The sequence below is a fragment of the Lissotriton helveticus genome, chromosome 3_1 (assembly GCF_964261635.1).
Source record: "Lissotriton helveticus chromosome 3_1, aLisHel1.1, whole genome shotgun sequence".
NCBI lineage: Eukaryota > Metazoa > Chordata > Amphibia > Caudata > Salamandridae > Lissotriton > Lissotriton helveticus.
Genome location: NC_136061.1, coordinates 1,284,071,414 through 1,284,086,896, shown reverse-complemented (window position 1 = coordinate 1,284,086,896; position 15,483 = coordinate 1,284,071,414).

Below are 15,483 nucleotides of genomic sequence, written 5' to 3'. Positions count from 1 at the left end.
CAAAGAAAAACAAAGCGCACCCTTAGTAATATATTTTAACTGATTCAGCCCTCAGCAAGCGCGTATTAGTGCAAGTGGGACAAATACCTGTGGCTGGAGCTGCTGCTCTGTGCTGTGGGATTCGAATTTCTCTCAGTAAAGATGGCCGCCGCTATTTCCTGTTTGTTATATGCAAAAGCTATACTGATGCATTATGGGGCATGTAGTCCATGAGTCATATTTGCTTGAAAATAAAGGCTAGAAGTGCTGTCTACAGCACCTTATCTTAGTCTAAAGGTAATGGGTACGTCCTTCCAATTGTTTATTGTATCATGTATTTTAAAACAAAAGATGAGTACGCTAGATTGTACTAGAATTTTGGGTGGCTTCTCTGGGTCAGTGACCTGTTCTCATGCAATTGAGGACCAAGACCAGCGGGCAAGCCAGGGATGTCTAACTGATGCAAATCAGGACCGATGGAGTCTCACAATGAGCAAGAATTCAAATGGTCTGTCCTATACACTGTAAACTCCAGGTCAAAATGCCATGACGTCGAACGCGTTCTGTTACAAACAGAAGCGTATCTAATTTTAAAATTCAATAGTGCACAGATTGGTTTAAATAACCTGTCTGAGATAGCGCATATTTGACCACATCGGTCCTGATTTGCATCGGTTAGACATCCCTGGCTTGCCCGCTGGTTTTGGTCCTCTATTGCATGAGAACCGGTCACTGACCCAGAGAAGCCACCCAAAATTCTAGTACAATCTAGCGTACTCATCTTTTGTTTTAAAATACATGATACAATAAACAATTGGAAGGACGTACCCATTACCTTTAGACTAAGATAAGGTGCTGTAGACAGCACTTCTAGCCTTTATTTTCAAGCAAATGTGACTCATGGGACTACTTGCCCCATAATGCATCAGTATAGCTTTTGCATATAACAAACAGGAAATAGCGGCGGCCATCTTTACTGAGAGAAATTCGAATCCCACAGCACAGAGCAGCAGCTCCAGCCACAGGTATTTGTCCCACTTGCACTAATACGCGCTTGCTGAGCGCTGAATCAGTTAAAATATTCTACTAAGGGTGCGCTTTGTTTTTCTTTGTAGAATGCTGAAATCAACAACTCCATTTATGCGCAAATGAGAGATTAAATCAAGGTAGGCAATCCCTTCTCAAATTCTCCAAGCGAGTGTTTAACATAATGTGCACACCGCTAAGCGTCTGAATATTAATCTTTCCCATATCTCAGAACCCAAACTGATGGTCACGCCGCTTTTAATGGACCTTGCCAGCACTCGGCACTACTGAAAGTAAAAGGTATGCTTCCACTCCCCAACTTGTTTTAGCTAGTGAATATATTGTACCAATCTCGTAATGATAAAAATTAAAAACATCCCTTAAATTCTTTTAGGCTTCTCTGCCTGGCCACGTTATTTCATTTAAACGGACCCCCAAAAGACCCGATCTGAAATTCAACACTGAGCAGCCTTGGTATGTAGCGCACACCAACATTACAGCTACTGTATGATAAAAAGGAGCCCACACACTAGATTAAGCAAAACATTGCTTTTGTATCCCACAGATACAAGATACATACAGCCCTGATGACAGACCAGTGACTCCAGTCTGGTCTAGAAACGCGTCGGCAGTATTGGTTGGGAGACATAAAGTATTACTGTTGCACTAAAGCTAGGACCGGCTGGTCCAGCACTAAAATATACAAGATATTTAATCATTTATCTTCCCAACCCCTAGTTTCTCTCATTTAGTGTTTGTTAGCTTTTTGTTGTTCGTAAATTGATATGTTTGTATTATTATTTTTTCAATAATGTCTGATGTGATAATATTTTCTATTGTGCGTTCTAATAATTTCTAAAATGTGTAAATAGTCTTTTCCCTTAATGTTTGCTAACATTAGTCCAGCCTTGTAAATATTTGTAAATATTTGCAATCAATGTCTTTTTTCTGTCAGCAATTTTTTCAAATGATAGAAAATACAAAATGATTGACACAAAATAATGGTGTCCAGGGAAGCGATAATAAAGTGTTTCTTACCCTATATCAAAAAATTGTATTGAGTAACTGTGATTTGGGCATTTTGTGTTGTTTACTAACTTTAACTTAAACAGCAAACAAATCGTGCACCAGCCCTGTAACAAAGACAATGATTACCAACAGATGTTATAAGAGAAGAACAAAATTCTAGTCACACACTATCTTCCTCTAAACAAGCGACACAGTGAAGTCACCATGACATAACTGTAGTACTATCATACCTAATATCAACCTCTTAGAGAGAAAGGGGTTAGGCTTGTCCAGTGACGTATCACAAAATGATAGGGGCCCTCCTGAAGAATGTGGTGAGGGAACTCGGCGCCTCACAGATTGCATGGATATTCATTGGTCAAAAGAACGGGTGCACCCCTTCCCCCTCCCACTGCACTGCAGAGCCCTGCTCGGTAAAGTAGAGTGGCTTTCCAGAGCCTTAAACTATTGCTTATTAAACTATTTCTTATTCCATGCCATTGCAAGCATTCTGCAGGGCATGCAATAGTATGGCTTAGAGGGAACCCCGGCCAAAACACGAAACCACAGGGGCCCTGCCTACTCCGTGGGGGCTGCAGTGGCCTCCATTATGCCCCTGTGCTTCTCTGTACCCTAGTCATATGGCCCTTGGGCTCATTGTCGACATTGCCAAGATAGCATGAGCTCTGCTGCCATGATGCTGCTTTTGCGTACGTTCCATGGCTTTAAGTTGCAAGACTCTGTGCCTTTCACATGAGAACCGACTGCTTTCTGCATTCTCTGCCTGTTCCTGGAGTTTAGTCTGAACACGGTGTGCAAGGTCGATAAACAATCCCCTTGTTATTCTGTACTGGTCAGTCCCTAGCACCTAGACAAGACATGCTAACACAACTGCGACTGTTGAAAACTCATGTTCTGATATTATGGGGATGCATGTTGGTTTAACACACACTTGGAGAGGGACCTTTCGAGTGAGAAGAGCCATGCAGTTCCTATGATGTAGAAATACCATCTAGGCACTAAAGTATGGGGTCTGCTGACAAAGTCCAGAAATCTACTTTTATATAATAAAACTTCTTCTTACCAAGGGGAGGGTGGTTAAGTCTTAGAGTCCTTAATCCACTGTCTACATACAATGACATCCCTCTTTATAATATATGGACTTGCTACAATGCTAACTGTTTTAGGTTTATATGTTATGCTGCTAGTAGTGGCTCGTACACGGCATTATAGAGCACTATAGTCAAAATAAAAATTTTGAACTATAACAGTGGTTCTGTTAATTCTTTTTGTGGACAGGTACGAGTGAGTGAGCAAAAGGGTACGCCTTGCTACCGCGATTCCTGAGAGAGTCGGGAGTGTTGTATTCTGAGGAGTCTAATCATTTACATCTTCGTGATTGTGTAGGAGAGCGAGTGAGACACTATAGCTGGTTGGTCCTGGGATTTTGGGTACTGAGGCATAGGAAGCATTAGCCCCTATACACCAGGTCCCGTTTTCCTGCGCATAGTCCTGTGTATGAGCAGAATCCCTGCAACACCCTTGAGTTTACATTCTCAGTACTTTCACAATGTTGATTTTTTCAAAGACAAGACAAGCTTAAAAAAAGCAGTTCACAAGAAAAATATAGATTAAGGATAGTAATAGCAAAACACGTAGGATGTTATGCTTTGAGCAATTACCAAATGAATTTTGTTAATTATATTGTAGATGTTTTTGTGTAAGGTTTCATACTTGGGCAGCTCCTCTGTAATGGCGGAGGATCGTTGTCCCACTGCCAGCAGAGGATAAAGAAAACAATAATAAAACATTGTAATTATTGTTTTATTTATCTCTGTGCTGCATATGCCGGAGTGGGAGGGGTGGGCCGGGCCATGACAGGCAGGAGTGGTGGACACTAATAAGTGCGCATGTCTGTTTGGCCGGCCATCCTAGGTTTCTCCAACCCAGCTGTGTTGCACAGCCAGGTTGGAGAAATGCCACAGGCTCCATTGCACTGTCTGAGTGGCAAAGAGGCTGATCAGACCAATCCTGGTGCTGCTGTCATGATTTGAGAGCAGCATCTGGATTAGGTAGAGAGTCTATAGCGTTGATGGAGGAGAGTAGCAGGAACAATGAGGCCTCAGCAGCAGCGGTGAGGCAGGCAAGTGATTGTTTATTATTTATTTTTATTTCCCAGCCCCTATCCTCCAACCTGTGCCTCCCTCCCACATCACCCTACCATGTTCGATTAATGGCACCCGCCACTGGCTTCATATGCATGATAAGGCGACAAAGTTGCTGAAGGATAGCCCAGCTCCACAGAGTGCTTGATTGGAAGGATGCGAGTACAGATCTGTTTTGCTGTCTTGCATGATGTCAGGAAAAGTGATCTTAAGTTGTCATGTTTCTGCGCTGCAGCATGTATGGATCAAAAAGAAGTAAGTAATAAAATGGCTAGGTTTCATATTATTGGGAAGGAGTTGGGAGTGTGTGAAGTGTTTTGCGGCAGTGGGCAAGGAATAGTGACTTGCACGTCTTATGGCTGATTGTGTAAATATGCTTACACATGTGGCGAAGCAGTGAAAGAATTCTGCATGAGGTCGTGCCCACCATCTTTGTGTGTGAGATAGAATCTGGGTCTTATTAGATGCAATCCTCCAATCACCTGCTGGGAATAGCGGGTCTTGGATGGTTTTTGTCTTTACCAGAATGGAATCCTCTAATTTTGCTTCCTGTAGTCAAAAGGAAGTTCCACCGAAGTGCACCTTCTTGTAAAAAGGACAATCTGCAAGAGTGTATTTTAGAGGACCTCCACATCTCTAGAACCCTGGGGTTTATAGGCAAGGACTCTTTCAGCAACGGAGCAAGGGGTCTCATTTTCTCATTATGAGTCGCCACTTAATTTCTAAGGGGAGAGTAATGCCATTTACCATCCAATCAGAATTATGAGATCTACTGGAACACTGCAAATCTGTTTGCCTTTACATGGAGATGTTGGCTGCAGTTAGCAGCCAACCTCTCCAGGTGAAAGTTTGTGGAAAAATGAGGCATTATTAAAGTAAGTGGATGCTAAAGTACCAAATGCCCAGGTAAGTTCTAATTTCTGAGGAGATCCTTATGGTTCCACCTGTAATCCACCCTCTGGAATTACTTGTACTCAGATATTGGTAACTCCTAGAGGCAAACTTAACAGCACCAATTCTGGGGATGTCATAATAAGGCCAATTGTCCTTTATGAGATTGTGACATTAAAAAAAATATACGCGCTTGGGTGGAAACTGAGATTGTGCTATATTATGTTATGTAGATTTGTAGGGCACACTATCACCTGGGAAAGTATTATGGCTCTGAACATGTGTGAGTCTAGGCACAACTAAGGCTTAGTGGGACTACTCGAGAAAGCCAGATCTACAGCTTCTTGCAGAATTCAAGAAGTGAGGCAGAGGCTCTTATATGTAGCGACAGGTCATTCCATCCTTTGGGAGTGATGTAGGAGGACGTTTGATCAGCCGATCTGGCTGGCTGGATGGGATTTGTGCAAGCAGGAGTATAGATGAGCAGAGATGTCTGTTAGGTTTGTGAAAGTAGATCCGATTGTGGAGGTATGCTGGGCCATTGTTATGCAGTGCCTTGAAAGTGTGGGTAGGGAGTTTAAATTGTGCTTGTTTGTGAATGGCTAGCCAAGGGAGCTCCATTAGGAGTGGTGTGATGTGAGTGCAACCTGTGAGCTTCAGAGTGATTGTGAACGCCAAGTAATGACTAGTCTGCGGTCTTCTCGTGAGTGTATGCTGAATTGCAGTGTGAGCACTGTCTCTATCTTTATTGGGTATTTGGTGGAATGCTGCGCTACAGTGGAGAAGCTATTTAGTTCTAGTAATGCAACAGCAGTGGGTTTGGTGGACTTTCCAATTCACTGCTCTTGTGAAAAGTCTTCCTCTGCATGTAACCACGCACTGGATGCATAACAGAAAATACTGTAAAGACCGGCAACACATCCTAATGCTGTGCCTTCAATACCTCTAAACATCTTCATCATCCAAGTGTAAACCACCATTAAATACATGAAACAGAGCTGAAATGCACAAAAAGTATAATCCCCTTCTAAACAGAGCCTACCTGCACAAGTCATGCACATTACTACACATCACACACATTGAACAGCAGACAAGAACAGTGGGTCTTGACTCTAGCCAGACCTTACAGAGCTGATTAAGAATACAGCCCTCTGTCAAGGGTCATGGCGGTAGTCATAGGTGTTTTCCTCGATATCCATCACTGAGCTGCTGGTGAGAGTCCACAGCTGTTAAGAGGGTTTTTAACAACCAGTATAACTAAAGGCAGCAAGGCTATTATGCTATTAGAACATTCAACCCAGCTAGGCAGAATGTTCCAAATTCATTAGTAAGCAACAAATAGACCAACATTACTGGGGTAGGCGGCCGCTACCATCTGGTATTGGTCCCTATGTTGCCTTCAAAAGACCCTACAAAACATCCGCAGAATCTTTCCCGTTATCTCCTCCTCCGTCTAAATGCACTTAAAATCAGATTTACATATAGAAAGTGTGTCACAGTGAACTGCCCCAAATGTTTTTCAACTCTTGGCTGCTTTGTCGTGCAAATAATATTGTATTCCATTGTCATTCCATTTACATAGTGCTTACTACCCTTGACGAGGCAATGAAGTGCTTTTTCGGCATGTAGCACGCCACTTACTCCGGAACCCAAAAAGGATTAGTGGTGAATTAGTATAGTGTAGCAGGCTATATGGGGCGAGCGAGAGCTTCCCGGGATTGGCTACAGATATGCAGGCATTCTAGGAGACAGTGGGCAGGAGCCGCTCTTGTCTGTGTCAGTAAGCTGGAGACAGGCAGCTCAAGGCTTCCATGAAGAGAATGTAAATACAACTGGAGAGAGAGACAACAGTGGACACTTCAGGGAGCCGTGAACAAACGAAGCTGCAGGCTGATTGCGAAGAGGAAATACAGATTATAAACAACTAATTAAAATATACGGAATTCTAATTAACACTCCAGGAGCAAGGAAGAAAGCAAAGCTCAACAGACAGAAAGATATTTATCGGCAGGGAAGAAGGGAGCGATATGGAGAAAAGGGGGAGACAGAAATTGATTAAAAAAATGTGAGAGAGGTTGGGGGTTGGAGATTTAATGCAAAGGTAATTTGAGAAAGAGGAGGGAAGACAGAGGAAAATGAAAAGAGAAGGATGGGTCGGTAGGTGGGTGAGTGAGCCAGAAAACGAGATAACAAGCTTTATCAAGGCCAACACTTCTGGCATTGGCTGCCAGACTTTTTCTTTTGTCAATACTTGTTTTGGTCTGCATTGTGTTCGTAAAACTTTATTGTTAGAGGAGCTGCTGGGCCCCAACAATATAAATTTAACATATTGGCTGAAAGTAAATATATTTTTGGTTTCAAAAGGCACACGTTGGCATAGATATCCCTGGCACTGAACATAACTACTTTGGTGTGTGAATGTGCTGATTATGAAAGAGCAGAATGCAGTCACTCACAGTCAAGTTAGCCAGTGGCTGAAGTGGGTTGACCTCTTGCTTCATGCTGTATGATGCAGAAGGAGGAATACAAATTTGAATGGCGAAACCACAGATCATTGGAAGAAAATGGCTGACTAAAAGCTCCCCTAAGTAAGTATATTATATGCACAATTTTACTAAAATTGAAAGTACTTGGCTAACACCAGACCTAAAACAAATTGGGCTAAACACAAAAAGAAAATAGAAGGTGAGTCGGAGAAAGAAATGCTTCTGAATTCATACAAGTGCACATGTCAGGTAAAAATAGCTAAAATAGAATAGCTCAACTGAGAACTATTGGATGTGCCACTGCTTGTTAGATTCTTTCAACTTGTTGAAAACACTTTGTGGATATAATCCCAACTATGAACTTGCTATGGGTTATGATATTAACTGTCTTCTCTCTTTTGGGTGAAGGTTAGAAAGAATGTCATTGTAGTCCTCCAAGTGGCCAGTGAGACTGTAAAAATCAGTCCTAGTTAGTATCTTGGAGGTTAACAATGAGCTACTGCTATTATGTGACTTAAGCCCGCAGTGATGGTGGAGGCAATAAGTTGTCAGTTGCTCACCTTTAACAAGGTAGCCATATATTGATATGAAGACAAGACAAAAACTAGCATTGGCATAGCCAATACGTCTCACTTTTGGGACCTTATAAGTGTTTAGTTATCCAGCACAATATCCTTGGTGCAACAACATCAAGTGTTGCATGGCTAAACACTTATAAGGTCCCAAAGGCAAGACCTATTGGCTATGCCAATGCTTGTTTTGAGTGAGTGGCTCTTGCAGGTATGCCACTGTGACGTAGAGATGCTGTGAGTGCATTTACAGGAACCCCTGTGACATTGCGCCTCTTCAAAATGTACCTTGGGTCTGGTGTAATACTTCTAGTCCCTATTACCGTCTTCTCACACCCAATGCATCCTTAAATGTCCCATGTACAGCCGGGGTTGACACTCCTATTACCCCTGCCCTCCAGTGACACTTTACCCATCATGGGTGGTGGTGGTGGTGGATGTGGTGTTGGATGTGAAGGTGGTGGTGGACGTGGTAGTGGTGATGGACATGGTGTTGGACATGGTGGTGGTGGATGTGGTGGTGGTGGACTTGGTGGTGGTGGATGTGGTGGTGGTGGTAGACAGGGTGGTGGTGGACATAGTGGTGGATGGGGTGGTGGATGTGGTGGTGGTGGACGTGGTGGTGGACATGGTGGTGATGGTGGATGTGGTGGTGGACATGGTGGTGGTGGACATGGTGGTGATGGTGGACGTGGTGGTGGATGTGGTGGTTGACATGGTGGTGGTGCTGGACGTGGTGGTGGTGGAGGACATGGTGGTGGATGTGGTGTTGGTGGACATGGTGGTGGTGGACGTGGTGGTGGTGGACGTGGTGGTGGTGGACGTGGTGGTGATGGACTTGGTGTTGGTGGACGTGGTGGTGGTGGTGGACATGGGGGTGGTGGACGTGGTGGTGGACATGGTGGTGGTGGATGTAGTGGTGGATGGGGTGGTGGATGTGGTGGTGGTGGTGGACATGGTGGTAGACGTGGGGGTGAGGGTGGATGTGGTGGTGGAAGATGTGGTGGTGGTGCTGGACATGGTGGTGGTGGTGGGCGTGGTGGTGATGGTGGACATGGTGGTGGACATGATGGTGGTGGACATGGTGGTGGATGTGGTGGTGGTGGATGAAGTGGTGGTGGACATGGTGGTGGTGGACATGGTGGTGATGGTGGACGTGATGGTGGATGTGGTGGTTGACATGGTGGTGGTGGTGGATGTGGTGGTGGTGGAGGACATGGTGGTGGATGTGTTGTTGGTGGACATGGTGGTGGTGGACGTGGTGGTGATGGACGTGGTGGTGGTGGACGTGGTGGTGGTGGACATGGTGGTGGTGGACGTGGTGGTGGTGGTGGACATGGGGGTGGTGGACATGGTGGTGGTGGATGTAGTGGTGGATGGGGTGGTGGATGTGGTGGTGGGCATGGTGGTGGACCTGGTGGTAGACGTGGTGGTGAGGGTGGATGTGGTGGTGGTAGACGTGGTGGTGGTGCTGGACATGGTGGTGGTGGTGGGCGTGGTGGTGATGGTGGACTTGGTGGTGGACATGATGGTGGTGGACATGGTGGTGGATGTGGTGGTGGTAGATGACGTGGTGGTGGACATGGTGGTGAGAAGGACGTGGTGGTGGACATGGTGGTGGTGAATGTGGTTGGGGTGGTGGTGGAGGTAGTGGTGTGGTGGTGGTGGACGTGGTGGTGGATGTGGTGGTAGTGGATGTGGGGTGGTGGTGGACTTGGTGGTGGTGGATGTGGTGGTGGTGGACAAGGTGGTGGTGGTAGATGTGGTGGTGGTGGACGTGGTGGTGGTGGACGTGGTGGTGGACATGGTGGTGGTGGTGGATGTAGTGGTGGACATGGTGGTGGACGTGGTGGTGGTGGTGGACATGGTGGTGGTGGACGTGGTGGTGGATGTGGTGATGGTGGATGTGGTGGTGGTGGATGTGGTGGTGGTGGATGTGGTGGTGGTGGTGGACATGGTGGTGGTGAGTCTGGTGGTGGTGGAGGACATGGTGGTGGTGGAAATGGTGGTGGTGGATGTGGTGGTGGATGTGTTGGTGGTGAACGTGGTGGTGGGGGAAGTGGTGGTGGTAGACATGGTGATGGTGGATGTGGTGGGGGTGGACATGGTGGTGGTGGTGGATGTGGTGATGGTGGACGTGGTGGACGTGGTGGTGGATATGGTGGTGGATGTGGTGGTGGTGGAGGACATGGTGGTGGTGATGTGGTGGTGGTGGATGTGGTAGTGGTGGATGAGGTAGTGGTGGATGTGGTGGTGGTGGACGTGGTGGTGGTGGACATGGTGGTGGTGGACATGGTGGATGTGGTGGTGGACGTAGTGGTGGACGTGGTGGTGGTGGAAGTGGTCGAAGTTGTGGTGGTAGACATGGTGGTGGTGGACCTGGTAGTGGACATGGTGGTGGTGGACGTGGTGGATGTGGTGGTGGTGGTGGACATGGTGGTGGAAGTGGCGGTGAACGTGGTGGACATGGTGGTGGTGGACGTGGATGTGGTGGTGCTAGACATGGTGGTGGACATGGTGGTGGATGTGGTGGTGGACGTGGTACTGGAAGTGGTGGACATGATGGTGGTGGTGGACATGGTGGTGGTGGTGAACATGGTGGTGGTGAACATGGTGGTGGTGGACACGGTGGTGGTGGACTTGGTGGTGGATGTGGTGGTGGACGTGGTGGTGGACATGGTGGTGGATGTGGTGGTGGAAGTGGTGGACATGGTGGTGGTGGACGTGGTGGACTATTTGTGGATGTGGTGGTGGATGTGGTGGTGGACATGGTGGTGGTGGATGTGGTAGTGGAAGTGGTGGACATGGTGGTGGTGGACATGGTGGTGGTGGACGTGGTGGGGGTGCACATGGTGGTGGACGTGGTGACATGGTGGTGGTGGTGGTGGTGGATGTAGTGGTGGTGGACGTGGTGGTGGTGGACGTGGTGGTGGATGTGGTAGTGGTGGATGTGGTGGTGGTGGACCTGGTGGTGGTGGGCGTGGTGGACGTGGTGGTGGACGTGGTGGTGGACGTGGTGGTGGACATGGTGGACATGGTGGTGGTGGTGGACGTGGTGGTGGGCGACTATTGAGTAGTAGTGTGCTATCAGAATGCGGAAGGAGAGGAAGATCTTGAAGGGGGCACATGGGAGAGCAGGAAGAGGTTGAATATTAGAAACAAGCCACGGCATTGCTCTGGTTGATGTTTGGGATGTGGGAGGGGTTATGCCTTTCTGTGCAGAAAGGCATAACAACGCTCTAGTAAATAAATAAATTAAACAAGTGCAGTACGTAAAAGTGAAAGCGGCCGTGTTTGGAGCTGAAAGTGCATGCTGTGCCTAATGAGCCATGATGAGGGAGGAAAGCCGCACTGGCTCCCGCGGACCCTAGGCCAGGGCAGAGAGAAGGCGGGACATGCACCCGCCTTTGGCCAATTGCGTGCTGTCTTTCTTAGAAAGACGCATGCAAAGGCCAATCGCGGGTGAAGAAAACAAAAGCACATGCATGAGCGTATGTTCCAAAGTTTAAAGCCCTTACTAAATGTCTCACAGTGCAGCGCATGCGTGCTGGCTCAGGCGAGACCTAAAAAGGACTTTCCAGTAACGTCCCGTCCCCTGCCAAAGTGGGAAGGTGGGCCAGAGGAGGGAGGTGGGGAAGGTTTGGGCACAAAAAAACATACCTTAATGTTGCCGCCGCCATCTCCCACACATCCGATCTTCCTGCTTCTGGCTCTGGGACTGGGCACAGACTCACAGTTTGCCCTGCTGCCAATCCTGTAGCTGTTCTCTCATGAGAGCAGCTTCAAGATTGGCCTGAACATTGGCAACTTGCACTTCCAGGCAGACTGGGAGCCTATGCCTGTTCTCTCCAGCAACGCAGCTGAGGCTGGAAAGAGCTTCACTACGCATGAGGGTTTGGCTGGCCTGAGATGGCCGGCCAAACACCTCATGTGCACTGAAGGGAGTGTCCACCACTCTCCCCCCAGTAGTGTCACCCTCTGGACCCGGCCCCAAGACTCGTCAGAGTCCTGGGGGCGCATCTAGGGGATTCAAATAAAAAGATAATAATAAAACGGGTTTAAGACCAGTTTTATTATCGTTTTATGTACTGGTGGTGGCAGGGAAGGAGGCGCTCCTCTGCTCTAATGGAGTGGCCGCCGCTGGGATTGACTACATTTCTTCTAAAGCAGTGCTCTGAGTGAATGATCGTGACAAAGTTCATTGAAAACACATGCGTTGCTATTCACATTCAGAAAAGATTCTCCATCTCTAGGGACATATTTTCAAATGCTACTTAGAGGTATAAATTACCAGTTTTTGGATAGTGTCAATTAAACCAGGGCAGACGGATGTAAAAGCTCACACCTCTGGGAGGTTAGAGAACTGAGCCAAAAAATTGGTTGAATGTGGAAGGTGGGATTATATTGCGGGGCTCTGGTTCCACAGTAGTCCATGATGCTTTATCAAAAATGACCGAGGTAAAGAAGGGACACCATGCACCCATCAAGCCCTGATTTCACAAATAGTATCTCTTCTGCTACCAATAGCTTTTCCCCATTATTCTCCTAATGCTGTTGAAAAGTGACGGAAAAGGCAGAGTGTGGAAACCACAAAAATACAACTTGGAATATAGAACTGATGGCTCATTATCCCTGCAGAGACAGGAGTACTAACGGGCTTACCTCTATCTGGATTCAATGGGCAGAGGTAACAGATACAGCATGCCACAGCAGAACCAGCAAGAATATCTAATCAGGAGACATCCAAGTTTGAGCTTGCCAAACTGGATTCAACGGAACCCCCGTCAGACTGAGGGTCAGGGGCTACATTTAGGGATGAATTGATGGAGAGATCATTAGCTATCCAGTCTGGCAAACAGCCCTGAGGGAACGCACACAATTTTCTTAAGACATATGTAGAATATTTGCACCCCTAAATCCTTCCGGGATGATCACACGCATTTGATACTCTCATTCAGTGTGAATATATCTGTCTGAGCTGCTATTAGCTCATTTGTGCTGGTGATTGCAGTAAGCACCGCCCCCAGCACTTATTTCAAGTGACCACTACTCTCAACCACCTCCAACAATCTCCTGACCCCTTTCTGCCTCTGTCTTAATTCCCAGGGCAGAGGAAGACAGCTGATCAGTCCTTTCTATTTCCACATATGCCTGAGGAAATAGAAGATGGACAGCCAAATCAGTAGTTCTCGTTTACCATTTGTTATCTTGGGAGCCCTGCTTCCATTTCCACAAACCGTGATGGAAATAAAAGACGGGCTGTAGTTCTTACTGGATCATGTACAAAGTGACAAGGCGCAATGTAGAGCTGGGGGCGCAGCTTTCGAAGGCAAATGAAGTCTTCATGTGATTAAAACGAAGAAGGGTAAGGCCATCACCACCTTCTCTCAGGACTCAAAGCCACCCCACACTCGGCCTCCTCAGAAATATTTTGGTGAGCAGCACTAATTTTTTTATTTTATTTTACACAAATTAAGCCCCACTCCCAGTCCACAGGGGATATGCTAAACGTTATCCAAACGCTCATTTCTAAAGCTGCTCTTTGTGAATGCGGCCCTAGTTGTTACCTCCCAGCTTGGACAGAGCCGATGGGGCGCGAGCCAGCAATGAGATAGTCGTGTACCCTAACGATGGCGCGCGCATGGAGCTGCTCAAGGGCCAATCAGAGCAATCAAGCGATTAACATAAGAACACCTTGAGAGAGCGGAGAGCAGGAGCCGTAATCAGCACTTCCTCCAATTATATTAGGATCATAATCGCACTTGCATGTTTCTGTTTGCATAACATTACTTGATTCCCCGTACTGAAAGGTCTTTTATTACCAACCAGCAACACTTTTATGGCCTTGGAAATGTGCGGCAAACCCATTTCAATTAATACTGCTCTTTGACTTCATTTAATAATGTCAGACAGAGCCCAGAGAAAAACAGAGTGGGGAAGGAGAGGACGAAGGGGAGGGAGAGAGGGAGAGAGGGAGAGAGGGGGTGTGTGGGAGAGGGGAGATGGAGCGAGAGAGGGGAGAACAATGTAAGAGAAAAGAGAGGAAAAATAGTCACAGACAGAGGAAACCCCAAACAAGATTCAAATTGTGAGATATGGGAAGGTAGGTAGGACTGAAGGAGAGATAAAGAGGAATATTGTGCATGAAGAGGAGTGAGATAGTGTCTCCATTAAGTTAGAAGTTGGTCAACTTTTATTTTGACATACACAATAAGATGATGGACGGGGCTCTGAAACTTGCCAGACACTCACCCCCCAAGTCACCGGTCTGGGTTTGATCCATCAATGTTTTTCTGCTCACTGTGCCACCCCAGTTTGGACCCAACCATATGCAAATCACTCTTGACCCTGCTCCTCATGGGAACAGTCCAGCCCGAACTGCAAGGCCAGGTCTTCCCTGGACCAAAAACAAACATCCTGGAACCGGTTTTGGGGTATCACTCCTCATCAGCCAGACTAGCTTGAATCCAGTGGCAAAGAGAGCAATGGACCCACGTAAGGGCATACCCTGGCCACTTAGGGCGAACATAGAAAACACAATAAGATGAAGGACGGAGTGCTGACATTTTTTAGACACTCACCCCCAGTCACAGATATTTTATTCTGATCACTGTTAAGAATCTTCATCACCTTTTTCAATAACACAATGGTTAGGTAGATAAAAAAAAAAATACAGTTGAAAAATTCAGCAAAAAATAGATTTTGCAGCAGAAAAACAGAAAAAAATGTCATAGGCAGACTTTTACTATGTAAATGTATTCTATGAATTCCACCTACTAATGCCTAATTATGAGTGGTACGGAAGAAGGGCATGGTAATAGAGCACCTAATATTAGTAATACTGAGGGAAGAGTGACCACCTCATTATATGTCATCACAGACACGTCTCCCAGTTCTGAAATGTGTAGGAAGTGACCCAATTAGGGTCACCCGGGTCACTCGTGACCACCTCTCAGCCATCCATACAAATGAAGAGTCGGTCAGACAGTAGAGAATACAAACCAAGTTATTTATTAGTATTGCGCTCGAGCGGAGTCCAGTCTGACTAGCCTCCTAAGATGCTACTGAGGGGACTGACCCTCACCAACAGTACAGCAGATGTTATACATTTCCAATGCCCAGCAAGACCCGCCCAAAACTGGATATTTCTAGTTGGAGCAGGTTAACAAAAGGAGACACAGAAGATGAGCTACACTCCTGAGATTGGGTACATGTTATCTCAGCCTCAAGGTTACTCTGCCCATGCCCGCCCCTGTAAGCATGAAAACAGGCCTATCTACCAAGGAAGGTATGCAGAGGCACATTCATGTATTCATTGAGACAACGAAGCTCAGCCTTGGAGAAATACAACAATAAAAA